Source organism: Lolium rigidum, chromosome 7 (assembly GCF_022539505.1).
Source record: "Lolium rigidum isolate FL_2022 chromosome 7, APGP_CSIRO_Lrig_0.1, whole genome shotgun sequence".
Lineage (NCBI taxonomy): Eukaryota > Viridiplantae > Streptophyta > Magnoliopsida > Poales > Poaceae > Lolium > Lolium rigidum.
The window spans coordinates 196,400-207,796 of NC_061514.1; positions in this window are offsets into that span (position 1 = coordinate 196,400).

An 11,397-nucleotide genomic window follows, 5' to 3' on the forward strand; every position below is an offset into this window, starting at 1 on the left:
ATTATTTTTGGCTCCTGATATTATGTCACTTGGCTTTTTCTTTCGATCTCATGCCGACTTTGAAACGTTGAGGATGTCGCTGCCTCATGGGTCCCGCATGTCATCCTCTCGAACGATAAATGTTTTCTTTTCTTGTATTTTTTTACCAACTGATTTTTGGCTTTTTTTTATTTTCGATCCCCTGCCGCCTTTGAAACGTTGACGACGTCTGTTCGGCTCATGGGTCCCCGATGTCAGCCTCCCCGTACAAGAAACATGTGATATTTTATTTTGCGGACAATAAACGTTGTATTTCGCTCTGAGCTATTGCAAACGGATAAATTAAATCTTTATATCTACATAAACAAACTTATATGTTGAATCTCCTTGTTTTTTGTTTTTGCGAAGCATAGGACTTTCCTATTTTTTTTTAGAAAAATTCGACCTTTCCTGTTTTGGAGTGGGCTGAAATTGTACGAGTCAAAAGGCCCAGCGAGGATAGTTCGAAGGCCCGGATGTCCAGATACGGCCCAATTGAAATCTTTCTTTTCTTGGATTTTTTTTCACACCTCGATTTCGGCTACTTCATTTTTCTTTCGGTCCTGTGCCGCCTTGGAAGCGTTGAGACCGCTCGCTATAAAATGGGACCCGCATGTCATCCTCTATGTACAATAAAGTTTCTTTCTTGGATTATTTTTGGCTCCTGATATTATGTCACTTGCCTTTTTCTTTCAATCTCATGCCGACTTTGAAACGTTGAGGAAGCAGCTGGCTCATGGGTCCCGCATGTCATCCTCTATGAACAATAAAAGTTTCCTTTGTTGGATTTATTTTTTTCCCCTAATTTCTGGCTATTTGCCTTTTTCTTTTGATCCCCCGCCCCCTTTGAAACGATGACGACGCAGGGTGGCAAGTCGGTCCCACATGTCATCCTCTATGAACAATAAAAGTTTCCTTTGATGGATTTATTTTTGACCCTAATTAATTCTCGGCTATTTCCTTTTTTTCTTTTGATCCCCTGCCGCCTTGAAATAGTTGAGGATGCTGCTGCCTCATGGGTCCCGCATGTCATCCTCTCAGAAAGGTAAATGTTTCTTTTCTTGAATTTGTTTACCAACCGATTTTTGGCTTATTTTTCTTTCGATCTCCTGCCACCTTTAAAACGTTGACGACGCTGCTGGCTCATAGGTCCCCAATGTCAGCCTCCCCATACCGCAAATCCTCTTTCGCAAAGGTTGTATTTCTAGATAGATAAGGTGGATTCGAATCTCGCCATGGTTCAGTGCAGCTCGGGTAAGCCTTCTTGCACCTGATTAATGGAAGTAGTGTATAGCAAGGTCAAGACATGTGGCTCGGTGTAATGAATCTATTTGAATCATGTTGTGGGTTCAATCCGATAGTTCTCTAACAGAGTCAGCCAAAATAGAAATTAAGTTTTTTTCTAAAACGGAAATGCAAATTAAGATGAACACAAACATTTGTTATCATAATAGCTGATCATACATACATACTTGCTAAGAGCAAAAGCTTGCCGAGTTTTACCACCCATACAATTAATTAGCGGTTCGGATAAGATAACCTTATATAAGTATAACTACAAATGCATTTGCTCAGGGCTCATGGGGCAACAGAACTAGAAAACCGCGAACTTTATGACCAGCATGTCACAGCGGCATCGAAAGATCTTGACCTTCAACTTTGATCCAATGCGAAGTTTGGCACCGTCAATGAACTTTTTCCACTCGGAAGTAACATGACCAAGCGGCCATCTGTGGGACTGACGGAGTACCGTCCCTCCACGGTGAGACCTTCACTCTCCATGACGAGGGAAATCTTGCCCCTTCGGCCAGCATTGAGATCCTTGGCGATACTTTTAGGCAATTTCTGATTCAAAGCAAGAGATACCACCAAAAATTAGTCAATGGCACCAATGCACTGAACCATGTGAGACTTTGAGCGAGAGAAGACATCAAGATAAGAGCGAGTTATGCTGTCATATACTCACGAACATAGCCTTCGAGATGCGTCCCGGTCACCACACGGGTGGCCACGAGCAATGAGCTGAGATCTCGGTGATCCGGCCGGGGCAGGTGCGGGAGCTCGGGCTGGTACACGAGCCGGTGCCGATGCGGAGACCGCCGGGCAGGTGCGATGAACGGTGCCTCTAGAGGAACCGGTGCCGATGCGAGGAGACCGTTGGGCAGGTGCGAGAACGGTGCGGCTAGAGGAACCGGTCGCTGATGCGGGAGCCTGCCGGGCGAGTGTAGTATATGGGGCCTCTACGAGAACCAATGCCGATGTAGGGGACCGCCGGGTAGATGCGATAAACGGAGCCGGTACAGGAACCGGTGCTGATGCGAGGAGAGTGGGAAGCCGGTGCCGTGCCGGTGTGGTTGCCCTTTGTGACATCCGCTCATGTTCCATCGGGGGATCCGCAGCTTTGATCATGTTAAACCCAAGCAAGCTAGAACAGAGGGAATGGTTTAGAACAACTGCTCGTAACGAGTTATCAAAAGATATGAGTAGAAAAAAGTTACATATTATATATTTGGAAGTGTCTCCAACTCCGTAAGCGATTACGTATATCTGCCCGTTTGAGTTTCGATCCTCGAGCACGTCGCCCTTCTTCGGACCGTAGTCAAAAGCAAACTTTCTCCAATCATGTCCATACAAATATGTGATGGCTCTGCGTCTTGTAGACATACACCTCATAGACCGTGTAGGTGTTCATCAATTTGCCATTGCCATGCATAGTGAAAGACCCTTCATGCGGACACATCCGGTTAATCATAGGACGAAGTTCACAAGGTACGACCTGCATGTGAAAATTGATACAAATGTAAGAAGCAGGAAGACTAAAAACAAGACTTTATTATATGCCAATTCATGCTAAACCACTGAGAATACATACCTGTAACTGTGTGAAGGAGCTACTAGAAAGGTAGATAGAGCCATAGGAGGTGTTATATGCGGGGTATGTACATGGGCCCGCCATATTCCCGCAAGCTCGGCATCGGAATGGTGAAGGAAACATGGGAGGTACTACCGGTGCGTAGCGCTGAATGTAAGTGGAAGAATTAGGTTGTGTAAAGTGCATAGTTCGGAGCAATGCAAATGTTGACAAGCGAGTGCATAACACTATGTTACAAACTGAACAGTGAAAAATTAGTGTATGATGAATATAAGCATGCTAATTTGGTGTTTCCGAATTCCAAAAAGCATTAGACAGAGCCGGTGATAATATCGGACATAAATCATGGCATGTATATGTGGCTTAAGAAAATATACCCGAACCCTTGGATGGTTACGGCCCGGCTGGTCCTTGGACTTGAGCTTATATAAGCATCCGGAAGGTGGGGCTGACGAGTAACTTGGTGGCAGCTCTGCAGATGCCTCATCGACAGCAGCTTGCAATCCTTTTGACCAATGAAGGGTTAGCAGTTTCGATCGCATATGAAAATTGAAGAGCAACGTGACATCGACGAGTGATATATAAAATGAATCTATGAGACACCGATGCATATAGTGCTTGGATGTAAGTGTAAGAATAGGTGTGTGTGTGTTTCGAACTATTGGTAAGCATTAGACAAAGCCGGCAATAAACGAGACAAAAATCAAATCATGTATGAGGATTAAGAAAATATACTCGCTTATCGAAAAGGGTACCACCCAAGTTGGCCCGTGGCCTTGTGCTTGAGGAGGTTTTCGGAAGATGGTGGCGGCACCATCGTCTTCACGAGCAACCTCATCGGGATCATTTTTTATCCATTTGAGTAGAGGCACGTAAGTTTCATCCTGCATATGAATAGCAACGAACTCATCATTGATATTTAATAAATCTATGAGATAGACCGATGCAAATAGTGCGGGTGTAAGTGGAAGAATAGGGTTGTGCATAGAGAACGAGTTGACAACAATGCAAATGATTACAAAAGAAGCCAATGGAAATCAACGAGTTTATATACTTGGATGAGACAGACTGAAAAGTGAAAAATTAGTGTATGATGATTGTAAGCAAACGCAGTGTTTCTGAACTTTTGGTAAGCATTAGACAAAGCCAACAGTAATTAAACGGATAATAATGAAATCATGTATGTGGATTAAGAAAATATACCAGATTCATTAAAAGGTCACCACCCAGCTGGCCCATGGCCTCGTGCTTGTAGAGGTTTTCGAAGATGGTGCCGGCACCATCGTCCTCACAAGCAGCCTCATTAGCCTCATTTTGCATCCACTTGAGTAAAGGCGCAGCAGCTTCAGCCTCGCATAAGAATGGGAACGGATCTCAGCAAGTGATATTGAATGACTCGAGACGGACTCGATGCATATAGTGCCGGATGTAAGTGGAAGGGTATGGCCGTGTATGGACAACAGTTCACAACAATGCAAGGGTGTGTTCGGTTCTGAAACAGCGTGGAATGGAATGGAATGGTTCCATTTCAGAGGAATGGAATGGTTAAATTTTTGTTCGGTTGGGATAAATGGAGAGCAGAAGAGATCGAGGTTAAACTAACCATTTGTCTCAAAATTGTAATTAACAATTGCAAATGACATTTTAATCTCAAAGTCGTAATTAACAGCGCCTAATGGTGCTCTTTTAATCTAAAAATCGTAATTAACATCATTTTTTGTTGGGTTAGGGAACTGGAGTAGATGAACATTACTCGTATGATGATTGTAAGCAAACGAATTTGGTGTTTCTAAACTTTTGGCTTCGAGATCTTATGGGTTTCAACTCTAGCCTACCCCAACTTGTTTGGGACTCGAAAGGCTTGGTTGTTGTTGTTGTTGTTGTAAACTTTTGGCAAGCATAGAAAAAACCGACAATAAACGGAGAGAAAATCAAGGCATGTTTTGTGGATTAAGAAAATATACCATATTCATTAAAAGATCACCACCCAGCTGGCGCGTGGCCTTGTGCTTGTAGAGGCATTTAGAAGATGGGGGCGGCATCAACATACTGGCAGCCTGATCAGCCGCAGCTTTGATCTTCCTTTTGAGTAAAGGCCCCAAAGTTTCGATCGCATATGAATAGCAAAACAAAAGGCAGACCTCAGCAGTGATATTGAATTACCGTATGAGATAGACTGATGCATATAGTGGATGCTCTTAGCCTTTTGCAAGCGTGAACACTAGCTATGGACGGACAAAAAACTAGTTAACTCAGCTTTGTCTAGATATGAATGTACTACCACCATCCAAAAGCTTAAGCCTTATTTATTTTTGAGAAATCAAAACAAGCAAAGTTTGACCAAAATTTTAGAACATTCTATCAACAAATATAATATTGTGTAGATACCGCAGGAAAATATATTTTATTATCTATTTAATGATATTAATTTTGTATTTTGCATGTTACCGATTTTTGGTAAAAGCTTAGTCAAACATGGTATAGTTTGACTTTCTAAAAATAATATAAGCCCAAAGCTTTGGGATGGAGGCGATAGTATCTAGAGCTAAAACACATCTAGATACATCCGTATCTACGGATAGTTGAGTCAATTAATTTGGATCCGAGGGAGTATCGGATTCGGACTACATCATGGTAAGTTGGTTAAAAAAATTTACCTCCGGGCGGTCCCCGCCCAGCTCGGCAGATGGCATTTCGCTTCTTGTGCTGCAGATCGGGCCATGCTCCCTGCGAGCAGGTGGGCGCTATTCTCGTTCCCCATAGCCTCGAGCACGGAACCCGGAGGTACCAACCTCGATACGAGAGAATATAGAGCATGGTGTCACAGAGGCTTTACGCACAAACAGCTGAAGACATGTGCTACTTTAAGCATATTCCAGAACAGGAGCAGATTGAGGATGCAGAGAGACACTTAAAAGGTAAAGAGTGGATAAGCAAACGGAGTACCTGCTTCGCGGGGCTGGGGACGCAGCTCAGGCTCAGCCAACTGCCCACATGCGTGGTGGCCTTACTGACGAGGGAATACCTCGGCAATGCCTATGTATTGTAGACTAGGGTTTCGGAAAGAGCGACGATGGAGATTCCGGGGACGAGATTAGGCACACGACATACCCAGCTTCGGGTCCCCTCGGTGGAGGATCCCTACGTGCTGCTAGCAATCCACTATATGATCATATGTATGTTTACAGGGTGCCGCCGTAGGCGGAGATGTGTTGTCTATATTCTGTCTATCTGCTCTCTATGTTGGCCTCCTTATTTCGGGTGCCCTGGCTAGCTTTATATATGCAATCAGCCTAGGGTTTTACAAGAGTCCTAGTCGACTACTTCTTCGGGTTGCCTTGTTGGGCCTTCTCCATATTTGGTCTTCTCCATATTGGGCCGAGCCGGGTATACTAATAATGGGTACCCGAAGGGTATGCCCATGTCGTAGCCCCCGAGTTTATAGGGAAGTCGAAGACTTGCGTAGAAACTCCAAGCATAACCATCTCCGAAGTTGAAGAAAATATAAGGCGAGGTCCATGTCATAGATCATATGTAGCGTAGATGATGTCGACGATTCTTGAAATTATCGGGTGCGCGACAGCGCTCCCGATGGGAGTAGCCCCCGAGTCTATGGGCAAGTGCTTGCACTTGGGCATAGACTCAAGTTGTACTACTCGATAAAGAACTTAACTATATTTATGGAGGACTTGATGAAATCCATGCACTCCCGATGGGAGTAGGCTCCACTCGAGTCGTAGAATCGAGTTGAGTCTACAAACCTTAATTGCCGTAGATGTTGTCGAAGTTATCTTTCTATCGGGTGCGCGACCAGCGCTCCCGATGGGAGTAGCCCCCGAGGCTATAGCCAAGTGTTTGCACTTGGGTGTAGGCTCAACTTGCTTGTAATTGACTCCACAATTTTTCCTCTTTCTTATATCTTATCGGGAGGGTGAACAATACTCTCGATAAGAGTAGCCCCCGAGCCTATGAGCAGGTGCTTGCACCTAGGCATAGGCTCAAGTTGTACTACTCGATAAACAACTTGGTGCGCCCCTCTTTTTATCGACTCCAGGCCGTTGCTATTTTTATTTGACATCCATATCTATATTGTACAGGGATAATGGTAATTGGGGCTAGTTCATCCGACGGATCGGGTACTAGTTAACCTGCTCTAGTGGCAATCCGCAAAAACCTACTTCAAGATCACGTCCCCGGACATGATCTCGGGATACCGGTGCAAACTTCGACAGGTGCCGCTTAAGGTCTTACCATTCTGTCGAGTCCCGATCATGTTTATCGGGTACCTAACGCGTCCGTTAGGATTTTTCTTCGTATCCGTTGATACGGATAAAAGTAGCAGAGCGCAGTCTTTGGCGATGCCACGCCCAGCAGAACGGATCCGGGGTCTTACCTTCGCAAATTTGCGGCATTCGGAAATTGATCGCAACTTTGGCGTTCGAGAATATATTGTCGAGTGCCTTGTTCGGCCGATGCAATGACCCATTTTGCGGGTTCTTCTATATTTTTCTCTCGGGCTTGATGAGACAGCCGAATATATTGGTGCTTCTATATTGTCGTCAAGCACATCACCGATGCTCTTGCTCGGAACAAATGACGAGTCAATAGACCCGAAGATTTGTCCATCCTCTTTTTTTTCTACTCCTCTTTTTTTTTTTTTTTTTTTTTTTTGGTTTCTCCTTGATGATAATTTCGTCGAGTTCCTCCCTCAGGAAAATTTCTTCGGGTCCTCCTTGAGGACAATTCTTCGGGTCCTCTTTGAGGACAATTTCTTCGGCACCTCCTTGAGTATAATTCTTCGGCACCTCCTTGAGGATAATTCTTCGGCACCTCCTTGAGTATAATTTTTCGGGACCTCCTTGAAGATAATTCTTCGGGTCCTCCTTTGAAGACAATTTCGTCGAGTTCTCCCTTTGGACAATTTCGTCGGGTTCTCTCTTGTAGACAATTTCGTCGGGTTTCTCCTGCATAAATAAACAAACTTTTTCTATCTTTTCCTTGACTCTCTTTTTCGTATGCGGTGTCAGATGCTCAGATTTGATGATATGTAAAGTGAATATATGCCGCGCAGCCCCCGAGTGTCGGGTGCGGCGAAAGTAAACGATAATCAACTTTGTGCAAAATAAAAGAACACTTAGCTTTTTTGACACGATGAAGTCGATACGTGATGAGGTCTTCGAGTGCATCGAAAAAGTCGAGCCGAAGTAGAAACCATGAAAGTAGATGTCGCCAAATTATTGATGGAGAAATAGCCGAGCCCCCAAGCGCTACTGAGGTGATATCATGATTGTTGCTTAGATGTTGTGTCGCAGTTGCGATCCGAGGCGAAGTCATGGTCGAGCCCCCAAGTGTTTAGCCATGATGTCGAAAGAAGTTGACGGAGTTGCGACGTCATATAAGGTGACGCAATTTAAGATGAAGCCATAGACAATAATATATGGAGATGAACCCCAGATGAAGTATTTGAGATGAATCCATATTGAAGATTAGGCCATTAAATATAGAACATATACTGAAGATAAATCCATCGATATCATAGAGGATGAATCCATTGACCCGAAGAATCCAGTAATAACCATAGAAGATGAATCCGCTGATATCATAGAAGATGAATCCATTGACCCGAAGAAAATAAATCCAGTAATGGCCATAGAAGATGAATCCATTGACCCGGAAACGCATCGGGTAATATTGTATAAGTGAACCAATAATAGCCCAAGAAAACCGATCCAGTAATCCGAAGAAAATAAATCCACTGAACCGAAGAAGATAAAGCCACTAAGTCGAAGAAAATAATTCCACTGAACCGAAGAAAATAATTTCACTGAGCCGAAGAAGATAATTCCATTGAACCGGAGAAGATATTTTCACTAAGCCGAAGAAGATATATCCAATGAGCCGAAGAAGATAAATCCACTGACCCGGAAATACATCAGGTCAGTATTATATAACTTGCCGCAAAATCCATGTAAACAATGGTAATGTTTCTTGCCCTCTAGTATAGTAGTGTTTGGCCTTATCGCATGAGGTTCTGATATTATGGTTGCAGTCGAAATAAATGATCATGCCGAAATAACCAACAAACTCCGAAAGTGGACGATGTAGTAGATGGATATCGAAGGTGGCCACGCGAAGACGAAGAAGGAACACTTAGCTTTTTTGTCGGATGCGGCGAACACAATTGATGTAGTCGCGCGGTGCCTGGTCAGGAGTAATCGAGAAGAATACACAGTTGATGTGGCGGATGGAGTCGATGACGCAGTCGAAGTTCGCGGCGAGCGAGCTCCCGAGAGGCGAGTGCGCGCTGTCGATTTTCAGCGGACGAGTCCCCGAGCATGCGACTGATTATTTTTTCTGGCTTGAAGCATCGACAACGAAAACTGATATTTTTGGATGACCTAAAACTCCAATTAATTTCCATATATGCTCCCGAATCTTTTTTCTCTGTGAACTCATGGGAAATTGAAGTCTCCAATCCCATCTTGTGTTGGACTCGGTTGTTCCAGATTAGTCAAAAAAAAAAGTACATATAAAATATACGTATAGAGATTAGATGCAAAGAATCGGATGATAGAATATATCAGTGTAGTAGCCCGACGAGTACTATCAGTTTAGAGAACGAAAACAAGAAGAGATCGGAATAATATCACCTGATTCCTTTACTCCTTAGAAGCGTACAATCAAGGTTTACTTTTACTCACGTCAGCTATGCTTTCAATTGCGGCTTGTGCTGTGGCTGACCAAGGCAGAATTGGTGCGTATGGCCCCGATTTGACGGCTGATGCTTCGTGAATCTTTTTTCTTTGGGACTTGGTTGCCCTGTTGTGCAAAGCTGCTGTCTTTGATCGTGTCGCCACCTTGATTCCTTCCTTTTTTTCCGTGACGCGTGCACGGCCGAGCACAACCGGAACTCGACATGATGGAATCGTTGATGATGAAGTTGGAGGATCCCGCCCGGATAACCGATCTGGCTGTGACCATAGATTCGATGGATCCCGCCCGGATGACAAAATCCAGTCGTCGCAATTTCCCACAGACGGCGCCAATTGACGAGGGATCACCTCGGCAATGCTACGTATTGTAGACTAGGGTTTCGGGAGAGAGCGACGATGGAGATTCCGGGGACGAGATTAGGCACACGACGTACCCAGCTTCGGGTCCCCTCGGTGGAGGATCCCTACGTGCTGCTAGCAATCCAGTATATGAGCATAATATGTTTACATGGTGCCGCCATAGGCGGAGCTATGTTGTCTATATTCTGTCTATCTGTTGGCCCTCCTCTTTCGGGTGCCCTGGCTAGCTTTATATATGCAACCAGCCTAGAGTTTTACAAGAGTCCTAGTCGACTACTTCTTCGGGTTGCCTTGTTGGGCCTTCTCCATATTGAGTCTTCTCTATATTGGGCCGAGCCAGGTATACTAATAATGGTTACCCGAAGGGTATGCCCATGTCAGATACACTAATTTCAGAGATAGATCATGATCATGGTACTGACCGATATTCAAGGTGATGATGATTTGATTTTGCACTCGGCCTTGAACAGAGGTACTAGTACGGTCTCACAATTTTTTATCATTATACTTGGACCGTAGCCAAATTCAAAATCTCATAGCGGCAAAACTTCCCGCCCACAAAATACAAAAATTTCACACGCTTCCAAATTCCCATTCTACCCCTGTGGAGATGACATTAAAGTCGGTTGGTGGGGGGGTCTGCCCGTCATTTTTTGGATCACCACCTCCCTAGCCCGGAAACCCTCCCAAAAAAATTCATTTCCCTCAGACCACCCACCGGAACTTCCCAAGTCCCTCTCTCCCACCTCCACGACCACCGCACCGGAACATCCCCGCCGGACTTCCCTGGCCTACCCGAGGCCTCGCGATCCTCGTCATCCGGCTGCCTGCCGGAGCCGCTTCATCGACACCGTCATCAACCGGACCGGATCATCCCCGCCGAACCTCGAAACCATATGCTCATCCAGCAGTCTACCGCAGTCGCTTCAGCTGCGGTATCGTCCACCCCACCGGTGCCGCTTCGCCGGATCCGTCGTCCACCGCATCGGATCTTGCTCACCGACACCGCTGTGCATGAACCGGATCTGCTTCACCGGCGCCGTGCATGATCTAAACTCTTCTACTGTCGCTTTTCTATTGCTTGCCTCGCAAGTTCTTGTTTAATCTTGGGGGAACCTCGTTTGTGCTAACGATGCGCCGTTACGTTTTTGCGAGATGAGATGAGTAACCATGAAGTGTAATGGCCGTCTCTCCAACCCCAAGTAGCACATGTTGCGTACTTCATCACCGGATCTATCAACCCCAGGAAGATCTCGCTGTGACTCCCCAGAGTGCTTCTCCTAATGTAAGTCCCTTGTTTTAGCGCCATGTTCTGGGTTCAGATGCTTGTTTGTCTGAAGCTCTTTTAGTTCATTCCTAGCTATGACCGTAACACCTTGCTATTTTCTAGTTCATTGCTAACTTTAAGTGATTGAACATTTTGGTTTGCATTCC